We start from the raw sequence: 19,720 nt of genomic DNA, 5'->3' as shown, positions 1-19,720 counted from the left end.
TCCACACTGGTGAGACAGCCACCCAGGTACTAGCTTGCTCTGAGTGCATTCCAGCAGGCTGGGAGTGAGGAGGGAGGGTCCCCCTCCAAGTTGGCTTTCATCACCCCTCCCCTTCCTCTGCCAGTCCCGCCCCACTCCTGCTGTACAATGGGGAAAGTTTCGGGTCCTTAAATTTTCAGGTGTGGAATGGCCAGGTAAACTGTGACAGTGCTGTTGGTGGAGACAGTCTGTGACTAGGTAGTGACCTGGTGGGGTTCTGGAGGAGAACTAGAAGCAGAACAAGGGGATAGCACAGGTAAACTCGTGGACAGGAATCGGGATAAGGAGTTTGCCTTTAGCTAGCGGAAGGGAGGGAAGTGTTCCGGCTAGAGAGCTAGGAAACCAAGAGCTTTTGTGGAGCCAAGGTTCGTGGGAAGGAAGGGATAAAGAGAGGAAGGGGATGATCTCTCCTGCCTCCCGGCTCCGCTTTCCCCGCCTCCCTGGCAACACACACACTCACACACATATACGCGCATGCACGCACACTCAGGGCTTGGTTCCCCTCTGCAGAGCAGGGGGAGGGGGAGGAGAGAAGGAGGAAGCTGAAGTGCCACCTATTCATGTTCCGCGATGTAACACCCCTTATTTTCCATGCTGGGTAAAGACAAAAACCCTTTACAACCTGTTTCTGGAACTTGTCAGCAGCTGCCAAGAGGAGCATGTTAATTAAACGTCGGCAAAGATGGAAGCCGGAGGCTCCGGCTCTAATTGGACAGTTTGCTTCACCGGATTGAAAAACATTGTGACAAAGGAGGAGGTGCGCGGCGGCTCGGCAGGGGGACAGGGTGGCGGGGGGAGGGGGCGGTGGCTTTGATTCCAGCTGATCAGCCCGGCCCCTCCCCCACGGCCGCGCGGTTCCGCCCAGCGGGTCCCTGCAGGGCCAGGGCGGGGTGCAGGGGCGGGGTGTGGGTGGGGCGCAGGTGGTGAGGTACAGAGGCGGAGTCTGACAGGGGACAAAAATAGGGTGCAGGTGGTGGGGTGTAGGGATGAGGTGTGAGATGGGCTCAAGGGACGAATTTGGGGGTCTGGGAGGGGCGGTGCAGATGGAGGGGTGCAGGGAGCGGGGAAGAGTATCTGCGAAGGATACAGGGGCAGGATCCTCCAGAGGGCCACACCTCGGGTCTCTGTAAGCCGACTCTCAAACTGATAAACCTGGTGGGCCAGGCTTTGAGGGAGCTGTAGTGTGACACCCTCCCCATGATCCCCTGATCACAGGACTTGGGCACCTGGGACAGCGAGGGACAGCCTTCTGCCCTTGGGCAACATGGAGGCTGCCTTGGAAGCCGTGCCCAGCCCCTTTCTGGGAGCGAGCTGGGCAGAGAGCTGGGCAGAGGTCGCCTGTGAACAGGAGTGAAGTATCACAGCGCTGGGGGCTAGGGCATTGTACTAGAAAACTGGACTGTGAATGTTCCCTGGGAGCTTTCAGATCCACCAGGGTGGAGATCTCATTGCCCTGACAATGTCCATCCTATGGATGTGCTTCAAGTTCCTTCCTCTGTGTGCTAAGCTGGGCACCTTGCTAAAGACCTCCCTCACCCATCTAGTCACTTAACTTTCCAGCAACCCTGAGGGCGGGGGGCTGTAGTCTTCCAGGCTTGCTGGTGGGGAGACTGAGTCCCAGAGACCATAACACCCTACTCAAGATCACTGTGATAGAGTAGGGAGAGTCTCACTACATAACTCAGATTAGCCTGGAATTCCATATCCAGCTTGCCTCCGGCTCCTAAGAATGAACGTTCTTAAAGGCAGCCTAGGGTGAGACATGGGTCTCTGATTCTGGTGCCTGCCCCTGGCCACTTGTGTTCGGCTCTCTGACTCTTGACCCAGCCTTCAGTCCATACCTTTTTCAGGATGGTCTGAGCTGTGTTGAGTTCCTATGTGCAGCTGCTGTTCTTCTTGAGCTTCTGGGCTGGGGTTCCCCAAGGATGGTTTACACCAAGCTGGAGGTCACCCTGGACAATCTCACACACATACAAGCCCTATGTCCTGGAGAAGGGGTACTTAGCTGTGGTAGGGAAACACTTGGGTAGGAGCCAGGCTGAGGCTGGTGACAGGCAGCAGCAGGGAAGGGAAAAGGCACCATTGTCACTGGGCCAAGGGAATTAAGAGTTCCCACTTGGATATGGAGTGCCGGGACCATTCACTGCTGAGTTCCCAGGCCAGGGGCTGGAGCAGCCTGCTCTGTGTCCAGATTGCCTGCTGAGCCTAATCCCCTGGGAGCCAGGCCCTGGAGCCCAGACAAAGCTGCTGGGAGACAGACTGCCCTTGATGGGGTCCTGCAGCCTGGTCCTGGGTGCTAAAGAGGCCACCTGGAGGAGGGCTGGGTGGGTGATGAGTAGTTAGTAAGTAGCCAGTTATCCCTGAAGGAGTATGCACAGCTGCTCCTGGGTGTAGTATGTATGTAGGACGCTTTAAAAATAGGCAGCCTAATATATCAGTGTGTGTGTGTGTGTGTGTGTGTGTACTTGAGGGCTGATCGAGCAGGGTGCTCAAGAGCAGCCCTTCAGAGGCGGCTGGAGGGGCTCTGCAAATTGTAATCAGATTAAGGGGACCAATCACTTAGGGCTCTTGAAAAGGCCACAAGGTCCCTAATCAGCCCCAAGCGCCCGAGCCTACAAAGCCCCGGAGGAACTCCGCAGGAGCCACCCTCTGGGGGGCCAAGAGGTGGGGGCTTCTTTCTTCCCAGTCTTTAGTAATTATGTCAATTTGCTAGCCAAATTGTTTGTTCAAGTGGACAGGGGGGCATGTGCCCCATTCATGTGGTAATGTGGGAACCAGCAGGGCTCCTGGCTGGGAAAATAGGAGGGACTGGGACCTTTCTCCAGGGAGCAGGCAGGGCAGGGGTCTGGGGAGCCAAGGCTTCTGGAGCCCCCCTCTCTGACATGGGGCATCCCCCTCAGTCAGACAGCTGACTATGGAACCCAGGTCCCACGTTAAAGAATCCACTGAGCTATACCACCAGCCTTTAGTACAGGAGTCTTTACTGAACACATTCCAGAAACTTCGAGCCTAGCTTGTCCTCTGGGGAGAACTGATCTAAAGGGTGACTGACATGCAGAGAGACCAGAGAGAGGACCAGACAGGAGAGGTATCTATCCTTAGGAGATCTCCATAAAACTGGGGAGCTAGCTGGCTGGCTGACTAGTAGGGCAAGTTCAGGCTTGAGCAATCTGTGAGTGACGAGGGACCTGGGAGATGGAATTCTGGAATTTTTTTTTTTTTTTTTTTTTTGGTTTTTCGAGACAGGGTTTCTCTGTGTAGCCCTGGCTGTCCTGGAACTCACTCTGTAGACCAGGCTGGCCTCGAACTCAGAGATCCGCCTGCCTCTGCCTCCCAAGTGCTGGGATTAAAGGCGTGTGCCACCACTGCCCGGCAGAAGATGGAATTCTTAAAGGATGAGTCCCCCTTGACGTCATTGTTGGGGTCAGGCTGAGTCAGAGATGGATGGACTCTTGGAGAGAAGTTCTTGCTGGTGTACTGAGCCTTTATGCTTGCAGGAGATCCCAATTCCTAGTCAAGAATAGAGAGGTTCAGAGAAGCTAAGCGATTCCTTCAAAGCCATACAGCTTCTAGGGGAGCAGCAGAGATTTGAGTCCTCCGTCTCTGTCACTGTGCCCCATCCTACTACATGGATTCGTTCTTCCCCTCAACCAGCGGTCAGGAACTGCATCCCTGTCCCTTACTATATGAGACCATTGAGGACTAAGTTGATTCAGGTAAGAAATGGTCACAAGGACCCCGAACACTTAGCACATCATCCCTTGCTACTGGTATGTCACTCAGCACGGGGCAAGCATTAGACATGGCATTTAGGGGCAGTGCTCGTCATGAACAGTAGTGCCATTAGCCCAGACACAGAGCAGGCACCACCCGCTTTCTCCTGCCTTATGGAATCCCACAATCCCCTTTAGTACATAAGGACCTTTCTCATCTACCTCATTACAGCATCATTGCTTGGCCCCCACTTCAGTGGCCCCTAGCTTTCGTTCTGGGGCTGATAGGGTCTGTCCTGCAAGAGCCTCCCTTCAGGAGGTTGGGTACAGGGAGGAGTTTAGGTGGGAAAGAACTCTCACAGCAAAGCATTTCTTATGCCTAGGGAAAGGGACACAGTTTGTTTCTTACTGCGTGCTGTCCAGAAGTCTTGTCTTCTTAGAGCAGATCTGACTGGTGATGAGATTACCTCAGCGTCTCAGCTGAGCCAGGTGCTGTGAGGTTCAGATGCTCTGACCACCAGCCTTCCCAGCCCTGCTCAGGGGAACTGAAATCCAGAACATAACTGGATTTACTCCCAACAGGAAATACTCCCGACAGCCAACATGGGGGCATGACTTTGTGCCAAGCTGTGCTAAGCATGTGCTGTACATTAATTTGACAGATCTCCACAACCTATGAGGTAGGGGCAGTAATTATATACCCTTTTCCCCTCATAGAGAAACTGAGGCGAGTTTGAATGAGTACCCCAAGACTCTAAAACTGCTGAGTAGCACACCTCTGACCTCCCTCCAACCCATTCCTCCTGACAAAGCAACCAGAAACCCATGGAACTGAACATGCAAACAGAAGAATATCCAGCCCCACATCTGGCGTCCTTGAAAGCCACATAGTGACGTGATTAAGAACAGCACTCTCCATGTCATGAAGTATGACAGTCTCAGCTCTATTCAGTCCTAGGCTCACTATTTTCCTGGCTAACTAATAGAATACTTGTCCTGCCTTATGGGTATATTGTCTCTCATTATAAAACTACATTTCCCAGCCTCCTCCATAGCTCTCTTGTAATCATGTGACCAGATTCTAAACAATGAGAGGTAAGCACATGTCTGGCTTCAGGAAGGAACTTCCTTTCCTCTTCCATAGGCAGAGCAACAAGATGGAAAGAGTTAGGGTCAGTGAGATGGCTCTGTTGGTAAAGGCACTTGCCACTAAACCTGATGACCTGAGTTTGATCTCCAAGACCCACATTGTAGAAGGAGAACACATCTGCTGTGAGCTGTCCTCTGACTTCTACATGTCCCCACCCATACACAGATGCATAAATAAGTTGTTTTGTTTTATTTCAAAGATGGAGAGTCTGGGTTTTGAGTCTTTGGGCTACCATTTCAATACTATTATGTAAAAATACCCAGATTTTTACATAAGAGGAATATGCTTTTAATTATTTATGACCCAATTCTTTTTGTCACCCCACCCCTCCAGCTACCCAGCTGTTATTCTGATAAATATACCAACTTCTGGTGGGGAGTAACAGGAAGATCCTAGAAAAGGGGATTGTGGGTTGTAAAGACCACTCAGAGTTGTGAGCATTTATGGATCCTAGTTCCCAGATTCAAGTGTCTAAGAAACACACAACGATTTTGTCATCCTCTCTTTTCTCCACCCTCAAAAGACTTCTATTTCATGGGTCTTGGGAAAAGAGAATACCTCTGTCCTGCTCTGCATTTGAAGGCACCATGCCTTGGCAAGTCAATCTTCTGAACTCTCCTGGAGATCTAGGGTCTGGGGAGCAGGAGGCAGGAAGGTGGGAAGGTTGCATTTGCTTTGCAGGAAGCCCATTGTAGCAGGATGGCCATGGGCAGAACAGACTACCCGTTGAACAATGACAAATAAAATGTTGGGAATTGAAACTTTACTTGGGCTGGTCACCACAAGTGTCATGAGGAACAGCCCAGGGTGACAGATGCAAAGGTACCATTGAAAGAGAACCCAGAGACAACTGGTTTCAATAGGCTGCACATAAGAGGTGATTCTTGTCTTGTGTATTCCCATCTCAGTGTTAGAAAAAGAGCAGATATGTCAGGCAGATTTAAGTTCAGATGCATCTTGCCCTACACTTGCTATTTTGATCTTGGGCAGGCTACCTCACTTCCTCGAGCTTCCATGTGCTCATCCACAAGATGTGGAAAGTGAAGTCCACCTCGGATTCAGTCATCAGTGTTAAGGGACAGTTGGTGTATGTTAACTGGATGACACATGTCAACAGCACTGATAAGCATCACAGTGAATACCCACTTCTATTTGACCACAGCATCAGGGTTACGTCTGGGGATGGCTCAGTGGTTAAGAGGGCTTACTGATTTTCCAGAGAATAGAAGTTTAGCTCCCAAAACCATGTCAGGCAGCTCACAGCTGCCCGTAGCTCCAGCTCCATAGGATCCAGTGCCCTCTTCTGACCACTGCAGGCACCCGTACTCTTGTGTGCATACCCCTCCCCCCCACATACACAAGTACACACAGTTAAAAATAAAATAAATCTTAAAAGAAAATCTATTCTATGAAGTGTTTAATAAACATGTGTCTATACAGATGGTCTTAAAGTTTTTGGTTTGTAGCTTGGTTTTACTTTCTGATCATATGAAAAGTGAAACCCCTCTGAGAAGTTATACTTTTCCTCAAGGTAGCAGTCTGTTCCTTGGATGCTGAGCAGTGACCGTGAGCGACAAACTCACACGGGAAAGCAGTGGGTCATTCACAGCATCGTGTTGGCTTTCACTTCCTCAACCTACAAAATCAAAACTCTGAGAATGAGCTGGCCAATTTGGGCTTAATCAGATCGCCACTGATCGTGAAGCATTTCAGGTTAAAGAACTTTGCCCTAATTTACTTAGACTATTTCCCATTGAGAGGCATTCGAGTTATCTCCAATTTCTTCTATTATAATATGACCCTTTCTGTCTGGTTTTACATCCTGTGAGAACATTTCTCTAACAAGATATTTTTGAATTTATGGTCTCTTCCTCCCCCCTCCATTTCTCCCTCCTCTTCCCTCTCGCTCTCCTTCTCCCTCTCCCTTCTTCCCTCCCTCTTTTGTGCCCAGCACGTGGAATTCACATGTGGTTGGGAGGCCAGCTCCCTCCCACTGAGCCCTGTCTCCAGATCTGCTTCTAAGTTCCAAGCACAGCAGCCCTGTGTTGAATGTGTCTTACTTTGGGAAGGATTGACATCTTAATATTGAGTTTTCCCCCATATACTGAAATTCTGGAAATGTTAAGTATGTCACATAACTAACTATAAGTCACCTGGTCATGTCTGCCACCCTCCTGCATATGACACTTGTAAGGGATAGGTTGTGACTCCTTCTTCCCTGTGAATTTTGTGCAAGTGAGAGCATTCTCATGAAGAGTCAGACATGGCCCTTGAGGGATTAGCTTGTCTCTCATGTTAGCCTCATGGTTGTGACTCAGTTATGTTTATGGCTTCCTTTAAGAGCAAATAAACCTTTCCCAGGGATCTTCCACACACACACTCTTCTCTCTGCTCCATTGGCTATGAAACATTTAAACCATAGCCTCTAAATTCTCTGCTCTGTTTCCCTTTGATGGCATCCATTGAATTGGAGTGAGGTGACTGCTTGGCTCATAGGTTAAGAGAAAAGTGGCCCTGGATTGGTTTGCAAGCTCCTGACTTGAGAGACTGCCAGGGACTGGAGAGATGGCTCAGTGGTTAAGAGCACTGTCTGCTCTTCCAGAGGTCCTGAGTGTAATTCCCAGCAACCACATGGTGACTCACAACCATCTGTAATGGGATCTTCATGTGTGCATGAAGATAGCTACAGTGTAGACTCATAAATAAAATAAGTCAGAGAGAGAGAGCGAGAGAGAGAGAGAGATTTTACCTTTTTCTTGGACTCCAGCTATTTTAGGAGAGTAGTCAAGGACCCAGAGCCACATTTCTAGGCCTCTGAGTAGCCCTGAGTGCAGGTCCTGAGTAATGGGTCCTTTGGTCAAGTCCCACTGAACAGATTTGCAGCCATCTTTTCAGTTTTGGGGTGGTGAGACCACCATAAACAGTGCTAAGGGAAAGTGCCATTTTGCAGCCTAAGTCAGTCACTGGCACAGAAATTGAGACTCCAATGATTTATACCTCCTTGAACCTTCTTCCCAGGGCTAGGATAGGCCTACGGCAAGATTCTCCTTCCCTGGAACAGGAATAAAAGCAGGCTCTGCCATTAAGGACAACAGAGAAATGGCTGCCGTGGGTCTTCAGCAGCACCTGAAGAAGATGTCAGGTCCACAGATAGTGGCAAGAGGCCCAAGATCACTTATTCAGAATGTACCAGGCTTCCCCAAGTCTGCGAGAGCAATGAGGAACTGGCTTCCAGCTGTACCCACAGTTCCTCCTACGCAGAGAGCCTGCTCCAGGGTCTCCCTCTCCAAAGCCTTCCCAGAAGCTGTTGGATACTTAGTGTGTGTTACCATGGAGCATCCACAGGAGCCTGTGTGTCTCCCCAGTAGATAACATCTCCACTAGTCAAGTCCGTCCCCCCAGGGCTCAGTGACGTGCCTGGCACAGAGTTGGCTTTAGGTGCTTTGGAGTCTTACCTTGTGTGAGGATTAGAGTCAGTAGGCAAGCAAACTTTCAGAGTAGTTGGCTGTCTGAATCCACAAGTTCCACAGGAAGATCCAGTCAGTTCCTGTAGGTAAGAAATTGTACTGAATAGAGAGTGGGGTTTTTTTCTTCCTGGTCAGTATTCCCTAAGCAATAGAACAATTTGTTCCATGAACATGTACCTTGTGTTACATGTCATCTAGAGACCATTTAAAATATACAGGAGAGTGTGAGAGGGTTCTATACAAATATGACACTAGTTTACAGAAGGAGTCAGGTCTTCCACAGATGTGGATATCTATGAAGGGCTCCTGAGTCAATCCTTCCAGGATTCCAAGGGAAAACTATTTGGTCAGAATTACTTTTAGTGAGCTTTTAAATTGTCCACCAAGCTAGGATCCATGAATCATAGATACAAGACTCGGTAGTAATGTATGGTAGATTCATGCAACATACACGAAAGAATGTTTTAGTATATACTTGTACAGTCGTTTTTGTTGGGGGGGGGGGGCACATGTGTGCCACAGTGAGTATGTGGAGGTCAGAGGACAACTTTCAGGAGTTGCTTCTCGGACTGGCCATGGTGGTACAAACCTTTAATCATGGCACTAGGGAGGCAGAGGCAGACAGCTCTCTGTGAATTCAAGCCCAGCCTGGTCTACATTGTGTGTTCCAGGATAGCCAGGGCCATGTAGAGAAAAGATGGTGTTAGTTCCGTCCCTCCACTCTGTGTTTCAGGAATTGAACTGCGATCCTCAGTCTTGCACATCAAGCCCTTTTACCCACTGAGCCCTCTTATCAGCCCCCACCCTTTAAATGTTATTATTATTATTATTATTATTATTATTTTGTTGTTTTTGTTTTTTCGAGACAGGGTTTCTCTGTGTAGTCCTGGCTGTCCTGGAACTCACTCTGTAGACCAGGCTAGCCTCGAACTCTTGAACTCAGAAATCCGCCTGCCTCTGCCTCCAAAGTGCTGGGATTAAAGGCGTGCGCCACCACCGCCCGGTTTATTATTATTTTTAACCTACGTGTTGGTGTATGTGTCTGCATGTGGATTTGTGCATGTGAGTGCTAGTGTCTCTGAGGCCAGAGGGTAATGGGAACTGAACTCTGCTCCTGTGGAAGAATAGAACATGCTCTTAACCTCTGAGCCATCTCTCCAGCTCTCATCAGCCTTTTATGTAGCCCAGGCTGGCCTCAAATTGAAATGTAGTTGAAGGTGTCCTTGAATTTCTGGCTCTTTGCCTCCCTCCCCCAAGTGTTGGGATTACAGACATGCACCATCATGCCTGGTTAGTTTATGTCATGCTGGGGATCGAACCAGGAATTCATGCATGCTAACAGAGCACTCCACCATCCTGGTTGTCCTAGAACTCACTGTGTAAACCAAGATAGCCTCAAACTCACAGAAAACCACCTGCCTCTGCCTCCCAAGTGCTGGTATTAAAGGTGCGTGAGACCAGTGCCCAGCTTAAAACAAGTCAGTTTTAAAATGTGAAATTCACTTGATTTGAGATGGTTTTGTTTGTTTGTTCGTTTGTTTGTTTGAAGAGCTGGGATCGGGAGCACACTTGACTAGGTACTGCTAAGTTCAGACTTATGCTATGTGTTGACTGAGGTCCTCATCCCTGTCTCACAGGCAAAGGAAGCTTGCCTATGACCTCAGCCTTCCTTATCTCCTCACCTCCTTGTCCAGAGATGAAAAGAGAGCAGGTTACCCAGATCCCGTTCCTTGGTTCCCTCATGCAGTTCTGCCTGCACAGCTTCTGCCGTCACATGTCCCTGACCCTCTCTTCTCCCAGCTGGAGGCAGCAGTGACAGGCTAATGGTAGTCTGTGAGCTGGTGCCCACACGGTACTTTGACCTCTCCTCTGGCCTTGACATGATCCCATAGCACCTCTTACCAAGGGCTAGGTGGGGCATTGTGGGACAGAAGCAAGTAAAGAGGCACACAATGATTCAATGAGAGAGCACAGGGGGGTACAGGGCATGCACAAGACATAGTATCAGCTGGTCGGAGGAGGCAGAGCACAACCCTGGGCCAGCCTGCCTGATAGGACTCTAACTCTGCCACTTACCAGATGTGAGGCATTATAGCCAGCCAACCAATTTCTCTGTGCCTCAGACTTGCCAGCAAAGTAAAGGACATATTCTGGAATACATCTGGCTCACTGGAAACTAGGCAGGGCTGGGGTCTGACGCAGACGGCCTGCTCTCTGAGTTTACCAAGTCCCCAGGAATGTGGAGCCACATTGCCTACTTGAAACCAGTACAGTGAAATGTCATGGCCTGTTCCAGTGCCACCCCCCAAATCTTTCCACCAAGTTCCCCCACCCCGGGTGTGCATCTGTCATGACTGAGATGTCTGCCATAGGTGGAATGACCCAGCCAAAGCCTGAGATAGATAGATAGATAGATAGATAGATAGATAGATAGATAGATAGACAGACAGACAGACAGGGGGTACTATGTATAGAAAGTGCAACTTATACATAGAAATGTGTTCATCTATGTTGTAACTATACATATATGTATACACACACGTATATGTATGTCACAACCATGTGTGACTGGTGGGAAAGCCTTGCACTTGTCTGGTATTCTGGAGGTGCAGGGGAAGGTCAGTGAGCTGACACTGATTTGAGTGAGCCTCTGAGACTATGTAAGAGACCAAGGAATCTGGGACATCTCTGCAGAAGATGAGGATAGCTCACACACAGCCAGGCCACAGATCACCATTGGTCCTACCTGGAGAAATAACTTTCTATAATTGTACCCACGGAGGTGGGTGTGTACATTCGGGGAGAATGAGGACCATTATCTGAAGGGAGGGGATATTTATGGAAACTTCTAAGCGTATAGGAGATCTTGGAACTGACTCCAGCTCCCAAGTGGTGGGAATATAGGCATTTACTACCATGACGAATCAAATGTTATTCTTATGTATTCTTTATTTGTGCTCCTCCTACCAGCTCCTCCTCCTCCTCCTCTCCCTCCTCCTGTTTCTCCTCCTCCTCGTTTTTCTCCTCCTCCTCTTCTTCTTTTTCTTCATGGCTAAGGGTTCTGGGACTCCTTGGGACATCTGCCCACAGAGCAGAGGGCCTGTTCTCCCCTCTCAGCTTCCTGGTCTGGCACTGATCTTTCTCTCGTTTGTGTTTCTTTTTACAAAAAGGTCACAACAAATAGTTCTGCACATGATTCAGTTGAGTCCCAGTGTAGGGTAAATTCCCAGAAGTAGGCTGGCTGCTTCAAAGAAGGTTCCCCTTAGCCATGTGTTGAATAGTCCTATTCCCTTGCCCAAGCCCAGTTTTAAAGGCACAGGCTTTGCAGGCCTCTGACCAAGAGCATCCCAACAAAGATCTTCACAACTGCACAACCAACATTCGTGAAGTCCATTCTGTCCACCCCCCTCTGTGTGTGTGTGTGTGTGTGTGTGTGTGTGTGTGTGTATGTTTTCCTGGAAAGTGTGCCAACAGAGTCTAAGCACCAGTTCTCAACTCAACCCCCTGGTGAATCACATATCAGATACCTTGCATATTGAATATTTATACTGTGATTCATAACTGTAGCAAAGTTACAGTCATGAAGTAGCAATGAAAATAATTTTATGGTTGGGGATCACCACAACATGAGGAACTGTATTAAAGGGGCACAGCACTAGGAAGGTTGAGAACCACTTGGAAGGAAGAACTGTGTCTACTGTAAGCTTCTCTGAAGCAGCCACGCCTGTCCTGCAGACTGATGACTGATAGACATCTGATTATGGCAACTGGGATGCTTCAGAGGAAAGCCAAACATGAGCCTTCTTTAGCCCTTTTTAGTAGCCATTTGCTACCAACTCTACACCTGATGGAACTTTGTTTGTTTATTTGTTTGTTTGTTTACTTTGGAGAGAGAATCTTACTTATATAGCTCAGGCTGACTTGAAACTTGTGATGTAAGCCAGGCAGACCTTGAAGTTTTGCTATCCCTGCCTCTTGGGAATTAGACTTACAAACATGCCCTGCAAAGCTCACCCATTGACCTCGAAGCCTTATGACTGTTAAGGAAGACTTTTGGTGTGTACTGCTAAGCCAAACAGATGTCCTTCCTCTGCTGAAGCTAAGTGACACCAGGCATCATGATAACCCAGTTCTACAGCTCGGTTATAGAGAGCTTGGCTGCCATTAACGAGTCCTGGGTTTGATTTCCAACACTGTACAAACTGAAGTTCCTGGGCTTGGGAGAGGTCTCAAACTTTCTCAAACTTTATTTCAAACATTCTACAAGACTGAGTAGAAGCCGGGCGGTGGTGGCGCACGCCTTTAATCCCAGTACTTGAGAGGCAGAGACAGGCGGATCTCTAAGTTCGAGAGTTCGAGGCCAGCCTGGTCTACAGAGTGAGTTCCAGGACAGCCAGGGCTACACAGAGAAACCCTGTCTCGGGGAAAAAAAAAAAAAAAGACTGAGTAGAACGTCAATGTTTATGAAGAGTTGGAAAATTGCTGGTTCAGAGCCAAATTATCCTGGGCTCTCTTAGTCTCAAATAGTCAAGAGCTGCCTACCCCTGTATTTGACATAATGCCTGTAACACTAGGTAAATCCTTTAGGGATGTGCAATGAGACCCAAAGCTTCCAGGCTTATAGTAGAGACTTCTTGCTTTTTTTTTTTAAACTGCCGAATGTTTCCAATAATATATTTTTCTATTTTTTATGTGTGTAAATGATTGGCCCCATGTATATGTATATGTATATGTATATGTATATGTATATGTATATGTATATGTATATGTACTATAGGCATGCCCGGTTCCCATGGACAGCAAAAGAAGTTGTCAGATCCCTGGAATTGGAGTCACAGATGGTTGTGAGCCACCATGTGGATGCTGGGAGCTGACCCTAGGTCCTCTCTGCAAGAGCAGCAAGTGCTCTTGACCACTGAGCCATCTCTCCAGCCTTTCCTCCAATATAATTTTAAAGTGTCTTGGTTTATGATTTTCTTGGTTCTGTTTCTATTAAAACTTCATGAAACTGTTACCACATTGGAACATGGATTTCAGGGAGCTCAAACCTGCTTTCCTGGGCAGTACTCATTCGCATCTGTGCATCTAAAATGCACTATTGCTCCTTTTGTGCTGAGAAATGTGTGGTTTTGCTTGTTTTCTGCTGACAACTGCAGAAACTGGGCACAGTGGTGCACACCTGGAGTCCCAGCTCTGCAGAGACAGAGGCAGGGGGATTAAATGTTCAATATCCTCCTCAGCTACATATTGAATTGAAGACCAGCATGGGCTAACAGGCTTCTGTCTAAAAGGGTGGGGGATGCACTGGACTCTGCACACAGAGTTCCCTTGCTCAGCTGATGCCAGTAAGCACATTGCTTTATAACACCCCTTTACTCCGTGACTATAAAAATTCATGCCACCCCATCTACAATGGAACACACGTTATCTAGAACGACCTGCATACAGCCATGGTCCCCAATCATGGTCATTCGTATCTGCTCCTGAATAAACTCTTTTGTTCTCTTTGAAGCAAGAATTGTTTTTGTGTTGACAGGTCCCAGGCTGCTCACCCCACTGACCCTAGAGATTCTGCTAGTAGTCGCTTGGTGCCGCAGTTAGTCCTGACAAGGCCGTACCGACAAGGCCGTGTGTGATCCCACCTAGTTTATCCACAGATCCTGTGAAGTAATTGCAGGATGTAGACTCAGGGGTTCCCTAGTTCTCTTCTAGCCTTGCCCACCTGCCAGCCCCAAATCAGGTCGTGAGCTCATGTGCCTGTCAAAGGAAGAAGGCTTGGCTAACTCATGATGGTCCGTGTTTGCAAGGTTGGCCCGAAGAGCTCAGTCCAGATAGCCTTTGTAAGCAGGTAAGGAACTGCATAGGTTTTCTCGCTCACATTCCCGAGAGGTGTGCCCTTGACCTGCTGCTGACATGAACAGTAAAATGAGCCTGAGTTTTGAATCCACTAGAGCTTGTTTAAGGCCCTGCTCTGACCACCCACCAACCGTGTGAATCTGTGCTCCCAATCTTCCCCTTGCGGAAATGAGGCTCCTCCTCTGTGCCTCAGTATGGCTTCCGCAGGTCGCCCGCTTTCCTAGCCGTTCCCAGGAGCCAGACCCGGGCTGCCACGCAAGGGCAGGGGTCAGGCGGGGAGGCAGACTGTCCCGGTGCCCCCAGCCAGGCCGCTGGCGAGTCTGGCGCCGCCGCCGGGGAGCAGGGGCCCTGAGCTCTCTCCTCAGCGTCTGGACAGGCCGAGGAGGCAGAGGAGGCGCAAGTGACAGCTGGGAAGGTTTAATTGCTCCTCAGTGACTTGGGAGCACCTCCCTCCTTTGCCAGCGATCTGCATTTCAATGTAGGAAGAGTGGAAAGCAGGATGCTGCTCAAAGGGGTTACAATGATTAATCATTTAAAAAGCAAGATCTTAATTACAGGCCGCAATTTTTGCTATTTAAGGAGTCCATTAGTTGCCAGAAAGAAGAAGAAAAAAATTATCACAGGTTATTCTCCTCCCAAAGTAGAGTGGAGGAGGGAGGGGCAGCGGGGGTGGGGGGAGGGACTCAGCTGCTGCTTCGGATAAGGGGGGCAAGGGTCCCACCCCTACAAGAGGCCTAGCCCCAGACAGGCCCTGGGCTCTGTAGCAGAAAGTGGAATCACAGAGACTGGGAATGGCCTGCTAGGCAGAGACTGGAATTCCACCTGTGGGTGTCCCTGGAGACCTCCTCAGGCCAAAGGCTGAGATCTACACCTCCCCGACTCCCACTGACCCCTGACTCCCTGCTTGGGATGTTGGGTTAATTACCAGGCCTTCCCCTCTGACCTCTCTGTTAGTATAAGTCTTGTTCGGGCTCTCAAGTCCCTAGGGTGTATGTACAAAGGGGACTTGGTGGGGGAGGGAGTACTGCATTGAGTATCAGATAAAAACAATCGAGTTCCTTTAGTGGCTTGATTTCCTGATTCTCAGGCGACTAAAGGGTCAGAGGATCTCGTTCCTTGAGATGTCCACACCCTTCACACTGAGCACACCTCTGTCGAAGGGAGTAAGTCATGCACAGGCCAGGAGGTCCAGCTCTGCACTCCATGTGATGGATAGCACCTTGATCCCAGAAGCCAGGTCAGGCAACAAAGGGGATATCCAGTACAGAAGCTGATGTAGGGGTGTCAGATCCCACCCCAGCCCTGAACTGCAACTTTTGGGGACACTATTAGTGCAACCATTAACCTCGATGAATGTAAAGTGTAAGCTACACCCAGACTTTTATGCTCTCCATGTTCCTAGGACAGCCTAGCTCGAAAACAAGTTTACCAGTCTACGGGAGGGAAGGGTTTGTTCATCCCAAGCCTGCTCAGACAGGGGATAGAAGACGTGGAATCACGCCCATGAACAGCCGCGCCTGCCAGACTGATTAAATGCCTCTGAGCATGTGTGTGAGCCTGGTGGGAGTTTCCTTCATCTGTTCTGACATGCAGTCCCCCAGAGGGCAGGGTACTAAATTGGATTCAATGATAATCCGAGGGGTTTGAGGGGGATGGGAGAAGAGACTCCAGCCACAGACCAAAAATATGGGTTTGAGTCCAAAATACCCAAACTGATCTCCTGATGACTCTGCCCTGTTCTCATTTGCCATCTTCTGATCCACCCACCAAACCCCTGGTGGGGGACAGTGTCTGTCTCTTTAATTGTCAGGCTCCTACCTCCTAGGGTAGGAGCTGGGCAAACCTCCTCTTCTTCCATGCTGATTAATTATAGGGTTAGGTACCCCAAACAAGCTGGGCCACATTATTTCTGATGTTGGCTCTTTTCGTTGGTCCCTGATTTGAGCCTCAGTAATCAGCAGCTTTTAGCTCATCACTATTGTGAAACTCTTTACTTGGACTGCTGTTTCCTAACAGCAGCAATGTGACGGAAATAAGAAGTTTATTTTCTGTGTCACCAAACGCAAAAAAAAAAGCAGGGGAAACGAGCAGAGAGGGTCCCGTGGGCGGAAACTGGGACAAGAGGATGGTGGCAAGATCAAGCATCCTGAAGGTGCTCTTTGTTGGAGACAGTCCTGCAGGTGACAGACAGGCAGGCCCCTGGCTCAGAACTTCAAATACTCTCCATGGGTCTATGAAGAAGCTATAGACTCAGGTTTCTGACCCCTTGGGTGTGCATGTCCTGTTCTCCCTGCCACTGAGAACTGGCTAGGTCTGAAAGGTGCTCTGATTTCAGAGAATTCTGGAGGATTTCCGGGTACCAGTATCTTCATTCTTCTGACAAGCGGGGAGTCCAGTCAGCTGGCAGGCAGGTCAAGACTTTTTGCGAAAATTAGGAACGAGCGCCCCCTTGAGGCAGGTACAGCCTTTGCAGGCACAAAGCTTCCAATCAAGACTAGGAGGGGTTTGTCTGTCTGTTTTTAAACTTGGCCCTCAGCTGCCCATGGAGGTTCCGCCAAGTTCTTCCTTCCTTTAGTCTCAGTGATGACCCCTAAATAGGTAACTTGTTACCTTTTATATGGGAATACAGCTGCTGTCGGTTCAACAGTCCTCCCAAGGTTTAAAACCCAATGACATCTCCCACCAAACAACCTCACAAAACCCAGCCATGAAGAAGTGATTCCTGGTAAGCCCAGCTCCTAACCACAGCTAGCCCGGAGTGACACTGGGGGTTGTGGGAGGCAACAAGGACCCAGAGCCTCTGCCCTATTCTCACAGAACACTTCTTCCCTTTAGGGCCAGAACTCATTACCTCAGCCTGTTCTACCTTCCCTTGTACCATCCCAGTGCCACAGTACCTGAAGGATGGTGACATGGGTGACAGCTAGCACCCCGAAGACCTGGGCTCCAGCACCTGTCCTCCCTTCTGGCTGCTGGGTGCTGTCCCAAGAGTGCGGGGGTGGGGTTCTTCCTTACAAGGAAGTCTGGACCTGAATGCTAGTGGCTACCAAAGGTTTGCCTTCAGCTTTTAATTGTATTTTATTTTTTTATTTTTTTTAAAGATATATTTATTTAATGTATGTGAGTACACAGTCATTCTCTTCAGACACACCAGAAGAGGGCATCAGATCTCATTACAGATGGTTGTGAGCCACCATGTGGTTGCTGGGAATTGAACTCAGGACCTTCGGAAGAGCAGTCCCTGCTCTTAACCGCTGAGCCATCTCTCCAGCCCCCTAATTGTATTTTATTTACTGTGTGTGTGAGAGTGTGGAGTTCAGAGGATTGCTTACCAGTGTCACTTCTTCCACCACACACATCCTGGGGATTGAATTCAGGTCACCAGGCTTCTGGAATGCGCCTTTATTGCTGAACCACTCCACCAGCCCATGCCATCATTCATTCAAATATTTAACAACAATCCCAGATGTCTATGGAATGGAGTTCCAGGCACTATTTACCAGCCCCTGGACTGGGTTAGTGACTCTCAGGGTTAGTCTTTCCTCTTGGAGCTTATAGCTAGATGGAAAAAGACTGATGGTAGATTGTCATCACAGCTGCTTTTAGGTCTTTGTTCTAGAGTCTTTTTTTTTTTTTCGAGACAAGGTTTCTCTGTGTAGCCCTGGCTGTCCTGGAACTCACTCTGTAGACCAGGCTGGCCTCGAACTCAGAAATCTGCCTGCCTCTGCCTCCCAAGTGCTGGGATTAAAGGCGTGTGCCACCACCACCAGGCCTTTTTGTTGTTGTTGTTGTTGAAGCCTCCTGCTGTCCTTGTTCAATATGGCAGCCCCAGCACACCCTGTTTACTGGTACTACTTTATCTACCCATTTCTAAACATCGGCTATACTATAATGTATTTTAGGTTTTGTTATTGTTTTTTGGTAAGGTCTCACTTTGTAGCTTTGGCTGTCCTAGAACTGTCTCTGTAGATCAGGTTGGCCTTGAACTCACAGAGATACACCTGCCTCTGCTTCCCCTGAGTGCCGGGATCAAAGCCTCGACACCTGCCTGGCTTTGTACTGCTTTATCTTGTTTATTGTTTGTTTGTTTGTTTAGAGGCCGGTTTTCTTTCATCCCAGGCTGGCCTCAAACTCCATATATAACAGAGGATGACCTCGGACTTCTAATCCTCCTGCCCCCACCTCCCTGACATGAACCACTATGCTCCTCTTATGTGATGCTGGGACTCAAACCCAGGACTGTATGCATGTTATGCAAGTGCCCTGCCAGCTAAGCTACATTTCCAGCCTATGTATCATTAATTGACTGTCTCCTCTGCCAGCTGTTGGCACTATGAGGCAGGCATTTTGTATCATGTTTGGAGACATGTGCCAGTAAAGATTTACTGAGTGCCCAGGTGACTTCTTGTCCTCCTCGACGTGCTAGCATTTCCCTTGATGCTTACTCCCTCAGCGCCTCTCCTCTGTCTTCTAGGAGCCTCAACTGCTGTAACCCTGCTATGTGAGCTCCCAGAGGTCCTTCAAATCTCTGTCCTGGTTTCCTCACTGAGCAAATGGGCTCTTGTGTCCTTCCTTGCTCAGGCCCAGCATCTATCTATTGGCAGTTTGTCCTGGATACTCAGTCTGCCAGCAAAAGAAATCTCCCTACTGACTGCTCTCAGTAGAGGGCTTGGGCCAGCAGTGGGAAGGGTAGGAAGTAGGCTGTGAGATATCACAGGGTTCACTCCCAAGCCTTCTGGGCCCTGCCCTGACTCAAGCACTTTTCATGGCTGGTGGGAAGCTCAGGAGTCCCACATTGGAGGGTCTCCCACCCCTCCCCAAGATCGGATCTGTCCATTCCTGGTCTGAGGAGCTCTGAGGGGTTGGATGTCTCTGGCTGCTACCACTTTGTCCTCTGGGTTTCTAGTGATATCTGAGAGGGGGCTTCTGAGTGGGTGAGCAGGGATGGGCAGATATGCCAATTCCCTCCCACCCCCAATTTACCTTCCCTCTGCCCTTACCCCCAGGACTTGGCCAAGCAGGTCTGATTCAGCTGAAACCAGCTCAGGTAGAGGCAAGGAGCAGGAAGAGGTTCTAGTTCTGGGGTAGAGGGAAGGCTGGCCTAATGGAGGCCCCTGTGGGTCCTCAAGAAGCTTCTGGGGACTCAGTGATGAAGGATGCCTGAGCAGGAGGGAACAAGACTAAGCCACCGCATTGGGTCTCCTGTCTGCTGGCAGTGAGCAGAGCCAGGCTGGATCCTTGGACAAAGTGTTATACTTCTCTATGTTTCAGATCCTTGGTAAAAAAAAAAAATAGGAAGCTGTAATTTCCATTCTATAGATCTGATGTCATAGATTCAATGTACCTAGTCCAAGACTTAGATACTCAACAGAAGGTGACCACGATGACTTGTATTTCTATGGTCAATCAGCTACCCCTTGTAACACATACCACTTTACTGCTCTGAGCTGTGTGACTTTGGGCAAGTTGTATGCCCTCTCTGAGCCCACATGTAA

Source organism: Grammomys surdaster, unplaced genomic scaffold (genome assembly GCF_004785775.1).
Source record: "Grammomys surdaster isolate TR1022 unplaced genomic scaffold, NIH_TR_1.0 126036, whole genome shotgun sequence".
Taxonomy (NCBI): Eukaryota; Metazoa; Chordata; class Mammalia; order Rodentia; family Muridae; genus Grammomys; species Grammomys surdaster.
Note: the sequence above shows the minus strand (reverse complement) of the source record.